This window comes from Pristiophorus japonicus, chromosome 1 (genome assembly GCF_044704955.1).
Source record: "Pristiophorus japonicus isolate sPriJap1 chromosome 1, sPriJap1.hap1, whole genome shotgun sequence".
NCBI classification, from domain to species: domain Eukaryota; kingdom Metazoa; phylum Chordata; class Chondrichthyes; family Pristiophoridae; genus Pristiophorus; species Pristiophorus japonicus.
In genome coordinates, this window is record NC_091977.1 from 225,444,987 (window position 1) to 225,460,606 (window position 15,620).

General features: G+C 43.8%; 1 protein-coding gene and 1 pseudogene across 1 annotated transcript in view; both read left to right on the plus strand.

Moving 5' to 3' along the window:
- pgm5 (phosphoglucomutase 5) overlaps nt 1–15,620 on the plus strand; it is a 296,274-nt gene that overhangs the window by 49,971 nt on the left and 230,683 nt on the right. The window lies entirely within an intron of this gene.
- LOC139278645 (U2 spliceosomal RNA) lies at nt 11,421–11,599 on the plus strand (annotated as a pseudogene).

The window sequence follows — 15,620 nt, forward strand, 5'->3', positions numbered from 1 at the left end:
CGATTGGTGAAGGGTAATTTCTTTCCCTCGGAATATCTAAAATTCCACAAAATATTCAAAGTGGCATCTTACAAATGGACTAACTAAGTTTACAGTAACTCAACAGTTTTTCAACCGACAATTAAATGTATCCCAGTATTTGATTAGTCTTTAATAACAGGTTCAACTAGACTGGATATTTTCAGTAAATGGTCAATAATCACATCCAAATCCCCGTTTTGGCCTTTTATAATGGACACCCCATCCATTTTCACAATTCATTTTAATGTCATCAGCCTGCTTTATATTAGTCACCCAGCCTCATAGCTGAACCCCAAAACTTTGTAGTATTACCAGTTTATATTTCCCTTACTGATTTAAAACTTTTGATTATTATCGTGTTCAAGAATGACATAGAATTTACAGCATAGAAACAGTTCATTCGATCCAGTTGGTTTATGCCAGTGTTTGTGCTCCACATGACCCTCCTCCCATCCGACTTTATCTCACCCTATCAGCATATCCTTCTATTCCTTTCTCCCTCTCTATTGAAGTATGGTGTGGGGTAATGGCACTTTGCGGCAGTCTAACGTGACAGGGAAGTAGGTGGTTAAGTGAAGGAAGTGGGGGATGTGCAAGAGGCCAGAATTAGAGGAGCGGAGAGATCTTGGAGGTTTGTGGGCTGGAGGAGATTACAGAGATAGGGAGATAAATGCAAGTTGTTGTTAGATTGGTGGCTTTGACAACCCTGGTCTATCATCTCTGCTGTGAAAGTTCCTTGACCTTGCAGTTGTAACTTGATTCTTAGCATTAACTCTTTCCTGCTTTCCCAGAGTTCAGCGAAATTGCTGCGAACTCCATTTTGGGGCACTTGCACTACTGGTTTATGCAGCTAGGGATTGTCCGTCCATGAGTGTGAGTCAGTGAGATAGAGACAGGAGCTATTTTAATTATGTTCAGAGTTTCCAATGTATAACTTAATTACTGCTTTGTGACATAATCCCTGAACACTTAACTGGTTCTAATACATTTTTAGTCTTTAAGAGTAAGGTGAGTGTGACACGTTATTAATAGTTATTCAAAGTATTACTGGCAGGCTCAGTCATTATTTATCTTTGGAAGTCTACGTAGTGGACACAGCGATGCTTCAGTAAAACACTTTTGTTTAAAATTTGGCAATTAGAACAATGCAAGCAATTAAGAAGTCAGTTAACAATAATTTACTTTTGCAGTGAGGGTATCAAAAAGAAGACATTCCAAATATGAATTTATTGATATAAACTGTATAAGATTATTATTGGAGCTATACAAAGAATATTTAATAAAAGAAGAGGGTGTATCTCTCCATAGCTTAATTTCATTTCAAACATCTTTATCTCATTTCTGAAACGTCACTTAGCATTCTGTTCATTAAAGTATAATTCAAAACAGGCTGTGTATAGATTTATGAACCAGAATGTTTGGCAGCGTTTAGTTTTATGTCGTTAATGTGTAACAAGACTGGACTCCAGAAATCCCACGTTTTAGCCATCACATTTAATGACTTCCCTGCTTGTGTGTGATTATAAATATCCTGTGCAAAAGTGCACAGGATTTGTCAGAAAAACACACTCCTCAGATGTGAGAGTAATATTCCAGCCTTGATCATAGGAACATAGGAATATAGGAACAGGAGTAGACCATTCAGCCCCTCGAGCCTGTTCCACCATTCAGTGACATCATGGTCAATCTATATCTTAAATCCATCCACTCACCTTGGCTCCATATCATTTTATACCCTTGTCTAGCAAAAATCTATCAACCTCAAATATAAAATTATTAAATGAGCTAACATCTACTGCATTTTGTGGGAGAGGGTTCAACACTTCTACCATCCTTTGTGTGAAGAAATGTTTCCTAACTTCTCTCCTGAATTGCGTGGCTCTATTTTAAAATTATGTCCCCTTGTCCTAGATTCCCCACACCAGCAGAAAACGTTTCTCTCTATCTACCCAGTCAATTCCTTTCAAAATCCTAAAAACCTCAATCAAATCCCCTCTTAACCTTCTATATTCCAGGGAATGCAAGCCTAGTTTATGTAATCTCTACTCATAATCTCACCCCGGAGACATGGTAACATTCTGGTGAACCCGTGATCCGACATCCTTTTAGGGGGTTGAGAGTCATTGAGGCGGAAAGAACAGTGGTCAGCATGGAAGTGGAAATCAAACTTCACAGAGGCAACTTTAGCAATAGATGAGGAGAGGCAGGGAGTTAGAGGAGAGGGAGAGAGGTGGAGGAGAGGGAGAGAGTTAGAGGAGAGGGAGGGAGGGAGGTAGAGGATATGTACGGAGTTAGAGGATAGTGAGGGAGTTAGGAGAGGGAGGGAGTTATAGAGGGAGGGAGTGAGAGGAGAGGGAGGGAGTTAGAGGGGTAAGAGTATTGATGGATTAAGAGAGATTTAGGGTGGAACCATTAAAGTTAAAAGGTAGCTAATCTTGGTTAGATTCACAAGAGACAGGGAGAAGTTTATACTTGGAGACAATGGGCATGGAAGAAATCAGGCAGTCGTGATTCAACAACAACACCAACAACTTGTATTTATATAGCGTATTTAACGTAGAGAAACATCCCAAAGCGCTTCACAGGAGGATTCAGTATAAGAAGACTGGATTTGCTAATAGAAGTGTAGACTCTGTTATTACTATGGAAGTTGTGTGGTCTGAAGGATGCTGATGAGTATAGAATGGAATCATCAGTAATAGAATGGTTAAGATTGGATAATGAAAGGAGGAGCATATTTATGTGAAGGCATGACTGTAACCAGAGGACACAGATTTAAAATAATTGGCAAAAAATCCAGGGAGGATATGAGGAAAATATATTTTACTCAGCGAGCTGTTATGATCTGGAATGTAGATTCAATAATAACTTTGAAAATGGAATTTGTTCTTTACTTAAAAAGGACAAATTTGCAGGGCGATGGGGAAAGAGCAGGAGAGTGGGACTAATTGGATAGCTCTTTCAAAGAGCCGGCACAGGCATAATAAGTCGAATGGCTTCTTTCAGCGCTATAGGATTCTATTCTAGTAGAAGGAACAAAATAGGAGAAAGGACAGAGTACTGGGGAACCCCAAGTTGAGAGAATATAATCAGTAGAGTAAACCATCGACTGTAGCATATAGATTGATTTGTGAGGAAACTAAATGGGCTTCTACATAGATTTCATAGAAGAGTGTGTGATGGTAACTTGTTTAGAAACTCAGGGTAAAACGCTGAAAGTGCCATGACTACTTTTAACCTCAAGCCTTATTGTAAAACTCCCTGTGCTTATTATATATACCATTCATTATTGGTGTACACTAATACATGGGGTTCAGTTGTAAGATCAGGGGAGATGGTTTGCAGCCCTTGTTCAAGGAAGTAGCAGTGTAATGCTGCAGTTCAAAAGCTAAACTCCCGATCTTGGACTGTGGGTGACAGTCTACAGAGTCTATTTAAATAGTGCACTACAGCAATCAGTCTACAGAGTCTATTTAAATAGTGCACTACAGCAATCAGTCTACAGAGTCTATTTAAATAGTGCACTACAGCAATCAGTCTACAGAGTCTATTTAAATAGTGCACTACAGCAATCAGTCTACAGAGTCTATTTAAATAGTGCACTACAGCAATCAGTCTAGAGAGTCTATTTAAACAGACTAACCCTAACCCTAACCCTAAATGCGTGACAGCAATCAGACTACAGCCAACAGAGCCCATGACACAAACTACAGCAAAGTCTCCTGATAAAAGCAGGATTATTTCTGCAGCAAAATGCAGTGAGAGGAGGATAGTTACACAATATAAATTCTGTGCATCAAATCAATCCCAGTCCCTTACAACAGTGCGATCTCCGGCGTGATTGATGGGGGGATTACCCAATCATCTCTATTCTGTCCGGGAATGTTCAGACAGAAGAATTTAAGTGAAATAAAATGATGACTAACAGAAAGAAAGACATGCATTTGTGTGCCTTATACATTTCAAAGCATGTCACATAAAATGCATGACTGTTTGAAGTGCTAGTATTGGGGCAAGTATTTTGCACACAGTAAGACCCCACAAACAGCAATGGGATCAATAACCAGTTAAACTGCTGTTGGGGTGGGGGGATATTGGCTGAGGAGGAATGTTAGCCAGGATACTGGGAGAATTCTCTACTGCTGTTCAAATAATGCCATAGTACGTGTAACTTCCACAGAAACTACCAGAACAAGTACTCAATGTAAAGAAGTAGAGATGTTTTCACTTGTTGGGGAGAACAAAACTAGGGGCCATAAATAAAAGATAATCACTATTAAATCCAATAAGGAAATCAGGAGAATTGAAGTGGTTGAGGTGAATAGTGTAGATGCATTTAAGGGGAAGCTAGATGAACACATGAGGGAGAAAGAAATGGAAGGATATGTTGATAGGATGAGATGAAATAAATAGGGGGTGAAATTTTTTATCACCCCGTTTGGGGGCAGTAACATCCGGGACGCGCAAGACTTAGCACCAAACGCTTGAGAATTTCGGGTAACTGCCCCCGGAAGGAAGTGTTCCTGGTGCGCGAACAGAAGAACATAAGAACATAAGAACATAAGAAATAGGACCAGGAGAAGGCCATACGGCCCCTCGAGCCTGCTCCACCATTTAATACGATCATGGCTGATCTGATCATGGACTCAGGTCCACTTCCCTGTCCACTCTCCATAACCCCTTATTCCCTTATCGTTTAAGAAACTGTCTATTTCTGTCTTAAATTTATTCAATGTCCCAACTTCCACTGCTCTCTGAGGCAGCGAATTCCACAGATCCACAACCCTCTGAGAGAAGAAATTTCTCCTCATCACACTTTTAAATGGGTGGCCCCTTATTCTAAGATTGTGCCCTCTAGTTCTAGTCTCCCTTATCAGCGTAAACATCCGCTCTGCATCCACCTTGTCAAGCCCCCTCATAATCTTATATGTTTCGATAAGATCACCTCTCATTCTTCTGAATTCCAATGAGTAGAGGCCCAACCTACTCAACCTTTCCTCATAAGTCAACCCCCTCATCTCTGGAATCAACCTTGTGAACCTTCTCTGAACTGCCTCCAAAACAAGTATATCCTTTCGTAAATATGGAAACCAAAACTGTACGCAGTATTCCAGGTGTGGCCTCACCAATACCCTGTGCAACTGTAGCAAGACTTCCCTGCTTTTATACTCCATCCCCTTTGCAATAAAGGCCAGGATTCAATTGGCCTTCCTGATCACTTGCTGTACCTGCATACTAACCTTTTGTGTTTCATGCACAGGTACCCCCAGGTCCCGCTGTACAGCAGCACTTTGCAATCTTTCTCAATTTAAATAATAACTTGCTCTTTGATTTTTTTTCTGCCAAAGTGCATGACCTCACACTTTCCAACATTATACTCCATCTGCCAAATTCTTGCCCACTCACTTAGCCTGTCTATGTCCTTTTGCAGATTTTGTGTGACCTCCTCACACATTGCTTTTCCTCCCATCTTTGTATCATCGGTAAACTTGGCTACGTTACACTCAGTCCCTTCCTCCAAGTCGCTAATATAGATTGTAAATAGTTGGGGTCCCAGCACTGATCCCTGCGGCACCCCACTAGTTACTGATTGCCAGCCCGAAAATGAACCATTTATCCCTACTCTCTGTTTTCTGTTCATTAGCCAATCCTCTATCCATGCTAATATATTACCCCCAACCCAGTGATCTTTTATCTTGTGCAGTAACCCTTTTATGTTGCACCTTGTCAAATGCCTTCTGGAAGTCCAAATACACTACATCCACTGGTTCCCCTTTATCCACCCTGTTCATTACATCCTCAAAAAATTCTAGCAAATTTGTCAAACATGACTTCCCCTTCATAAATCCATGCCGACTCTGCCTGACCGAATTTTGCTTTTCCAAATGTCCTGCTACTGCATCTTTAATAATGGACTCCAACATCTTCCCAACCATGATGTTCAGCTAACTGGTCTATAGTTTCCTGCTTTTTGTCTGCCTCCTTTTTTAAATAGGGGCGTTACATTTGCAGTTTTCCAATCTGCTGGGACCTCCCCAGAATCCAGGGAATTTTGGTAAATTGAAACCAATGCATCCACAATCCCTGCCGCTACTTCTCTTAAGACCCTAGGATGCAAGCTATCAGATCCAGGGGATTGATCCGCCGTTAGTCCCATTATCTTACTGAGTACCGCCTCCTTGGTGATTGCGATTGTGTTAAGTTCCTCCCCCACCATAGGCCCTTGACTATCCATGTGGACACCTCAGCAAATGCTACACACTAGGCTGTGCAGCACTGCTGTGTGCGAGGGGCTCTTCCCTTACTTAAAAGGAATGGCCCAAGCTGTATATTCTGCAAGGAGAAAAGACACCTACCCAGACCACCAGGAGCTAGGAAGCCACGCAATCAACCCAGCACTCAAACCAAGTGCCAGGCTGAGCAATCGCGGCCATGACCCTGCAAAGAAACCGCATCTGGAGCGACAACAAAAAAGTACTTTTTTTTTGGAACTCGACCACCTTGTCCTTAATTTTTGCACTGGTAGCGGCCAGCCGCCCGACACATGTCCCCCTGAAGCTGTCGCTGTTTTCGCCCGGCGCTGCTGCAGGGGGCAAAAGCCAATTTCGGGGGGGGAAATAACGGGGCGATGCGCACACTGATGACATCACGATCTCTGGGCGCAGGAGATTGGGGTGCAACACTGTAGTGCCGCCGCTAAACCCCTGCCCCATATGACAGGAGTCATGAACAGCGTCGCACCAGGGCGGTAAGCCATTTGCATCCCATGGGAGGCGCAAATGCATCATATTTCTAGCCCATAGAGTGGGAGGAGGCTCGTGTGGCGCATAAACATTGGCATAGACCAGTTGGGCCGAATGACCGGTTTCTGTGCTGTACATTTGATGTCACACTCCACCCAAAGGACAGCATCTGTGCTAATGCAGCACTGCCTTAGTACTGGCCACTTGGATTATGACCTCAATCTCCTGTTGTGACGTTTGAATGCATACCCTTCTGACCTAACGGTGAGAGTTCCCTCACCTGAACCAATCCAACATTCTGCCATGTCCTATTAAAATTCACCCCCTGGCCAAGACACAAGCAACTGTTTTGTTCACATTGTTAAGTGTTCAGACTAGCGTTGCCAACCCTCCAGGAATGTCCTGGCATCTCCAGGAATTGAAGACTAATCTCCTGGATACTGCTGGGAGAAATGTCCGTTTGGAAAAAAAATCATTGGGGCATTAATTTATCTTTCAACACTTTTGTTTATTAGTTATAAAAATGTTGAGGTCGAGAAAGAGAAAACTGTTTGACTGACAGGCAAGAATCATCTAACCGGGTAACGAAAAGTCTGTTTGCTGTCCAATTGGGTCGTGAGGTTGAACGTGTCGGGCGACCATGAGGGGAGCGTGGGGACGGGGCAGTTTAGAGGGAAGAGGTCATGTGATGAAACCTTCAGGATTACATCCAGTCAGAGTTGGCAATCTGAGCTCAGCTCCCAGCTGGGAGATCATGGGGTCAAGTCCCAGGCTGTCTGTCAGTTGAACATTTTTGTCTCCGTTGGATATATTTTAGCCGGTTTTGATAGATGAAGTGCTGTGTGGAAACAGAATGCATCTAAGGAACGTAAAACAACTCATGGACAAACACTGGTGTATTGGGGTGGATGGTGGATGTGCAGGCTGTGTATAGATCATAGGTGTTCACAGATCACTAAATGAGCACTCACTCATACAGTATAACTACAAACTGCTCTTTTGTACAGACTAGGGAGGGCTCTGCAAAAGAACAGATTTGCCAAGAAAACCCCATTAAATGATTGAATCATTGCCTGATTCATAATGAGGCCTTTTCAGAGTGAGGTTGCTTAAGAATATTTTGTAATATATATTGAAGTATTTGACTATTTTGCCATTTAAGGGATATGATCGGTTGGTTATAGAGAATTCAGACACACTCAGTTCCTGGGACAACAGGACTCGCCTTTCTAAAATCTCTGGTGCTACGTTGCCTCTTCATAGCAGCATGACTAAAATCAGAAAAGAGAAATCTGGATCAAATATGTTTCATAGCACACCCTGGTGTGGTACGTGGGTGCCGTAAGGCCCTGCACTACCGTATTGCTATGGAGTGCCAGATTTTTACACGTGTAACCAGTAGTCCCTTAAAAAAACTGGTAAACATTTTCCACAGTTATGGCTTTAAAAATCTAGCTTACAAGAGAGTATGAATGAGGAAGACTATTTAGCCCCTATCGGCTTATCCATCCAAAATGAGTCAATGGTCCTCCCATTTAAGAGGTGATCTAATTGAGATGTTTAAAATGATTAAGGGATTTGATAGGGTAGATAGAAATAAACTATTTCCTCTGGTGAGGGAGTCCAGAACAAGGGGACATAACCTTCAAATTAGAGCCAGGCCGTTCAGGGTGATGTCAGGAAGCACTTCTTCACACAAAGGGTAGTGGAAATCTGGAACTCTCTCCCCCAAAAAATCTGTTGAGGCTGGGGGTCAGTTGAAATTTTAAAAACTGAATTCGCTAGATTTTTGTGAGGTAAGGATATTAAGGGTTACGGAATCAAGGCGGGTGGATGGAGTTAAGATACAGATCAGCCATGATATAATTGAATGGGCTGCATGGACTCCTCCTGTTCCTATGTACCATCACAGCCCTCAAATGCTTTTGGGTTTCCTGCCTCCAGTGCTCAATTTGGAAGTCTATCCTGCCGGTTGTTCACAATTTGTCTTCTATCCATTAGAGTCTGTGCCTCCTTGTTAGAAACATAGAAACATAGAAAATAGGTGCAGGAGTAGACCATTCAGCACTTCGAGCCTGCACCACCATTCAATTAGATCATGGCTGATCATTCACCTCAGTACCCCATTCCTGCTTTCTCTCCATACCCCTTGATCCCTTTAGCTGTAAGGGCCATATATAACTCCCTCTTGAATATATCTAACAAACTGGCATCAACAACTCTCTGTAGAGGATAATTACACAGGTTAACAACTCTCTGAGTGAAGACGTTTCTCCTCATCTCAGTCCTAAATGGCTTACCCCTTATCTTTAGACTGTGACCCCTGGTTCTGGACTTCCCCAACATCGGGAACATTCTTCCTGCATCTAACCTGTCCAGTCCTGTCAGAATTGTATATGTTACTATGAGATCCCCTCTCATTCTTCTAAACTCCAGTGAATACAGGCCCAGTCGATCCAGTCTCTCCTCATATGTCAGTCCTGCCATCCCGGGAATCAGTCTGGTGAACCTTCGCTGCACTCCCTCAATAGCAAGAACGTCCTTCCTCAGATTAGGAGACCAAAACTGAACACAATATTCCAGGTGAGGCCTCACCAAGGCCCTGTACAACTGCAGTAAAACCTTCCTGCTCCTATACTCAAATCCCCTAGCTATGAAGGCCAACATGCCATTTGCCTTCTTCACCGCCTGCTGTACCTGCATGCCAACTTTCAATGACTGATGTACCATGACACCCAGGTCTCGTTGCACCTCCCCTTTTCCGAATCTGCCGCCATTCAGATAATATTCTGCCTTCATGTTTTTGCCACCAAAGTGGATAACCTCACATTTATCCACATTATACTGCATGCCATGCATCTGCCCATTCACCTAACCTGTCCAAGTCATCCTCTAGCCTCTTAGCATCCTCCTCACAGTTCACACTGCCACCCAGCTTAGTGTCATCTGAAAACTTGGAGATATTACACTCAATTCCTTCATCTAAATCACTGATGTATATTGTAAAGATGGGGTCTCAGCACTAAGCCCTGCGGCAGCCCACTAGTCACTGCCTGCCATTCAGAAAAGGACCCGTTTATCCCGACTCTCTGCTTTCTGTCTGCCAATCAGTTCTCTATCCATGTCAATATATTACCCCCAATACCATGTGCTTTAATTTTGCACAACAATCTCTTATGTGGGACCTTGTCGAAAACCTTTTGAAAGTCCAAATACACCACATCCACTGGTTCTTCCTTGTCCACTCTACTAGTTACATCCTCAAAAAATTCTAGAAGTTTTTTCAAGCATGATTTCCCTTTCATAATTCCATGCTGACTTGGACCAATCCTGTCACTGCTTTCCAAATGCGCTGCTATTTCATCTTTAATAATTGATTCGAACATTTTCCCCACTACCGATGTCAGGCTAACCAGTCTATAATTCCCCATTTTCTCTCTTCCTCCTTTTTAAAAAGTGGTGTTACATTACCTACCCTCCAGTTCATAGAAACTGATCCAGAGTCGATAGACTGTTGGAAAATGATCACCAATACATTCATTATTTCGAGGGCCACTGCCTTAAGTACTCTGGGATGCAGACTATCAGGCCCTGGGGATTTATCGGCCTTCAATCCCATCAATTTCCATCACACAATTTACTGACTAATAAGGATTTCCTTCAGTTCCTCCTTCTCGCTAGACCCTCGGTCCCCTAGTATTTCCGGAAGGTTATTTGTGTCTTCCTTCGTGAAGACAGGACCAAAGTATTTGTTCAATTGGCCTGCCATTTCTTTGTTCCCCATTATAAATTCACCTGATTCTGACTGCAAGGGACCTACGTTTGACTACACTAATCTTTTTCTCTTCACATATTTATAGAAGCTTTTGCAGTCACTTTTTATGTTCCCTGCAAGCTTCCTCTCGTACTCTATTTTCCCCCTCCTAATTAAGCCCTTAGTCCTCCTCTGCTGAATTCTAAATTTCTCCCAGTCCTCAGGTTTGCTTCTTTTTCTGGCCAATTTATATGCCTCTTCCTTGGATTTAACACTATCCCTAATTTCCCTCGTTCGCCACGGTTGAGCCACCTTCCCCTTTTTATTTTTATTCCAGGCAGGGATGTACAATTGTCGAAGTTCATCCATATGATCTTTAAATGTCTGCCATTGTCTATCCACCATCAACCTTTTAAGTATAATTGGCCAGGCTACTCTAGTTACCTTTCCTTAAGTTCAGGACCCTAGTCTCTGAATTAATTGTGTCACTCTCCACCTTAATAAAGAATTCTACCGTATTATGGTCACTCTTCCCCAAGGGGCCTCGCACAATAAGACTGCTAATTAGTCTTTTCTCATTACACATCACCCAGTCTAGGATGGCCTGCCCTCCAGTTGGTTCCTCGACATATTGGTCTAGAAAACCATCCCTAATACACTCCAGGAAATCTTCCTCCACTGCATTGCTAGCAGTTTGGTTAGCCCAATCTATATGTAGATTAAAGTCGCCCATGATAACTGCTGTATCTTTATTGCACACATCCCTAATTTCTTGTTTGATGCTGTCCCCAACCTCACTACTACTGTTTGGTGGTCTGTACCACAACTCCCACTAGCATTTTCTGTCCTTTGTTATTCCGCAGCTCCACCCATACCGATTCCACATCATCCAAGCTAATGTCATCGCTTCTCGGCCTTTTGGCTAAGATCAAGTGTAGTATCTGTTCTTATCAGTTTAATATCCCCTATGGGGACATGATATTGAATTGATTTTTGGACAGGGAGCTGGATCAGGGGCATGCCCCGTCCACTCCATGCACCGACCTGGTATTGCAATATTTCCAGGAACGGTGCAACTTCGCCTCTCGGCCTTTTGGCCTAAGATCAAACACATTGGCGCAAAGTGATCTTTGGCGTTAGAGTTGATCTGGAACGAAATTGGATAAAAAATAAATAAATAAATAAAAACATGTCCTTCCTTACTATTGCGTTAATTTCCTCTTTAACCAGCGATGCCACCCCGCCTCCTTTTCCTTTCTGTTTATCATTCCTGAATGTTGAATACCCCTGGATGTTGAGTTCCCGGCCTTGGTCACCCTGGAGCCATGTCTCCGTGATACCAATTATATCATATTCATACTGTACTGATTTGCCTTTCCTATACCATCTTGTTATTTAATATATTCCTGTACCAGGGTATCCCTTTAATTGCTCACCTTTTGAGGCTGAGTAATGCACAGTTGTACCATCTTTCCTCCAAACTGAGACCTCTGACACTTGCAATCATCTCCTGGCCCTTCTTAACAAGTCTACAGACTTGCTTTCTGAGGTCATCCACCTTGGGAAAAAAAACAGTAAAAGGGAATATTATTTTAATGGGGAGAAATTATAACATGCTGCGGTGCAGAGGGACCTGGGGGTCCTTGTGCATGAATCCCAAAAAGTTAGTTTGCAGGTGCAGCAGGTAATCATGAAGGCGAATGGAATGTTGACCTTCATTGCGAGAGGGATGGAGTACAAAAGCAGGGAGGTCCTGCTGCAACTGTACAGGGTATTGGTGAGGCCGCACCTGGAGTACTGCGTGCAGTTTTGGTCACCTTTCTTAAGGAAGGATATACTAGCTTTGGAGGGGGTACAGAGACGATTCACTAGGCTGATTCTGGAGATGAGGGGGGTTACCTTATGATGATAGATTGCGTAGACTGGGTCTTTACTCGTTGGAGTTCAGAAGGATGAGGGGTGATCTTATAGAAACATTTAAAATAATGAAAGGGATAGACAAGATAGAGGCAGAGAAGTTGTTTCCACTGGTCGGGGAGACTAGAACTAGGGGGCACAGCCTCAAAATACGGGGGAGCCAATTTAAAACCGAGTTGAGAAGGAATTTCTTCTCCCAGAGGGTTGTGAATCTGTGGAATTCTCTGCCCAAGGAAGCAGTTGAGGCTAGCTCATTGAATGTATTCAAATCAAAGATAGATAGATTTTTAACTAATAAGGGAATTAAGGGTTACGGGGAGCGGGCGGGTAAGTGGAGCTGAGCCCACGGCCAGATCAGCCATGATCTTGTTGAATGGCGGAGCAGGCTCGAGGGGCTAGATGGCCTACTCCTGTTCCTAATTCTTATGTTCTTATGTTCTTATTGTGCATTGCAGTGTCAACGTGACGTTGTTAAATTTATTCTCTACTATTTTGGTTATGTACCTTAGCACACTATTTGTTTTGTTGATCGCTGCTCTACATAAACCACAACCTGTTAATACCAAATCTAATAACTCTTGATCTCTTTCACCTTCAGCCTAACCTATTTCAGCAACAACTTGCATTTATAACGTAATAAAACATCCCAAGGTGCTTCACTGGAGCGATTATCAAATAAAATTTGACACCGAGCCATATAAGGAGATATTAGGACAGGTGATCAAAAGCTTGGTCAAAGAAGTAGGTTTGAAGGAGCGTCCTAAAGGAAGAGAGAGAGGTAGAGAGGCGGTGAAGTTTAAGGAACGAATTCCAGAGTTTAGGGCCTAGGCAGCTGAAGGCACGGCTACCAATAAGAGAACGATGAAAAATGGGGATGTGTAAGAGAGCAGAATTGGTGAGGCGCAGAGATCTCAGAGGGATGTAGGGCTGGAGAAGGTTGCAGAGGCAGGGAGGACATGGAGGGATTTGAACACAAGGATGACAATTTTTTAACTGAGGCGTTGCAGGATCAGGAGCCAATGTAGGTCAGCACCATTAAGAGGGCATACTTTTTCTCCCATGTTCACTTTACATTTCTCCATATTGAATTTATTCTGTCACTGGCCTTCCCCCATATACAAGTATCTCAACTGGGAATTGTTCTCTTTCAATGCTTCACCACCTCCCCATTAAGGTGCTGAAGCAGCCCTTTCAAAATCAGCTCCCATATCCATGAGCTGCCTATAAGGAGCGCCTATCATGCTGAAAGCTCACTGGACTAATGGCCCAGATTTTGCTGCCAAATTAATGATGAGATCAATGGCGCTCACTGTTAATAATGTATAAGTCGTCCAGCAACTTGTGGTGAGGGAGAGATCCCCCGTGAATTGCGAATCGCCACAAGTTGCTGGACGATTTGCGCTGCTCCACCGTCAGCCTTGTGAAAAGGGCATCTCTCCCTCAACCTCCCCGTGAGTTTCCTGAAGTTGCTGCATTGCGCATTACTTACCCATTAAACTCGCTGCAGAAAGTTAGGGCTGGTACTTAACAGCATCAGGGCTCTTTTACTGAAGAGATTTATGTTCCTGCAATGCCACTCAATCTCTCCAGTCCAGAAAAGGAACAACTGAAACAGTGGAATCTCATTCTTAGAAATTAAAAAAAATTAAACTTTTCCTTTCTGTCTTTTTTTCTCCCTTTTACTTAATCCATTCTTTTTTCCCTCTCTATTTCTCTTTCTGTAGTTGATTTGACTCTAATTCAAACCGTTTCCTTCTCTATCATTCCTCTGTTTCTTTCTCAATCCTGAAATATCATTGGTTAAGGAGATACTGTTGGTCCCATTGTTCACTGGGGTCCCAGATGCCCCGTTGCCCTCGCTGCACTGTTATCAGCTCGCACCTCCAGCAAAGTTACACAGCAAAAAAAAAAGTCGAATTGAAGGGTGTGGGAAGAAGTCCAACTAATGGGGCACGCCGCGAGAAGCCCCTCTCCAGCAAGATCTGGGCTAATGCAAATGAGGCCCGGCCATGAAAGTGGCTCGAGGCCCCACACCAACTCCTTTGGCCGGACACAGCATGCATCCCGGCCTACCCTTCACCCTGTCCAGTTTTACATTTATGCCACTCAAAGAAGTGCTCTGTCTCCGGTGCTCCGCTTCTTTTGGGGGCAGTAGTGGGGAGGTAGCGTGGCACTGAGTCCAGTGCTATGTGGATGCTCCATGTGGCGCTGACGCGCACCTCCCCTGCCATTAAAGGGAAGGGCCGCTGCACACTCTGCATGGCCCTTTGATGGCCGCCACTGGGCCACCAAGGACACGTGAAACCAGGCCAGTGGCCCGACACCCAAGACAGAGTGTCGGGCTGCACGATAATGGCCCAGTCCACACTAGGGCTGCCATGGTTGCGCCGACCCACGATTCAGCCGACCAACAAAGATGGCGGCTCAGGGCGCTGCAGGCCTCCCCTTTAAACAGCGCCCCGGGAGCGGATATCCTTCAGCATCACAATCCGCAAAGCTGCCGTTGACATCCGCTTGTGTCAGTCCTGCGGGGCAGTACGGTGCGGGATGGTGAGGGGACACTGGGCATGGCGATGACGTCATTGCCGGTTGTGTGGCAGCTCGGGGCGCTAACTGCGGGGCACCGCCTCCCAAACCTTTGGGGCAATTTCCGGGAGGCAGGAGCGCCCCCTCCCCAGGCAAAAACTGCCGTGCACCGCTAATGGGACTATAAAAAGGGGCAGTTTTGCCCCCATAGCATCCTACAACACAGAAGGAGGCCATTCGGCCCATCGTGCCTGTTCTGGCTCTTTGAAAGAAGTACCCAATTAGCCCCATTCCCCCTGCTCTTTCCCCATAGCCCTGCAAATTTCTTTTTTTCAAGTATTTATCCAATTCTCTTTTGAAAGTATCTCCTAAATCTGCATCCACCACCCTTTCAGGCAGTTCATTCCAGTTCATAACAGCTCATGAAGTGACCTCAACCACTTTCAAACCCCCCAAACAGCGACCTACATTACTAGTCCTATAAGTGCAGATATAATAACGTTTGTTTTCTGTCGCTGGGCTGGCATTGGAAACCTGATATGATGGGTTTGCAGCCCACCAATGCAACAGAGACACAAGTCAGACACAAAAGATTGACAAATGGTTGATCTGTTTTAAGCAGGTGTCTGAAATATCCCAGTTATAAGATGTTTCAAGGC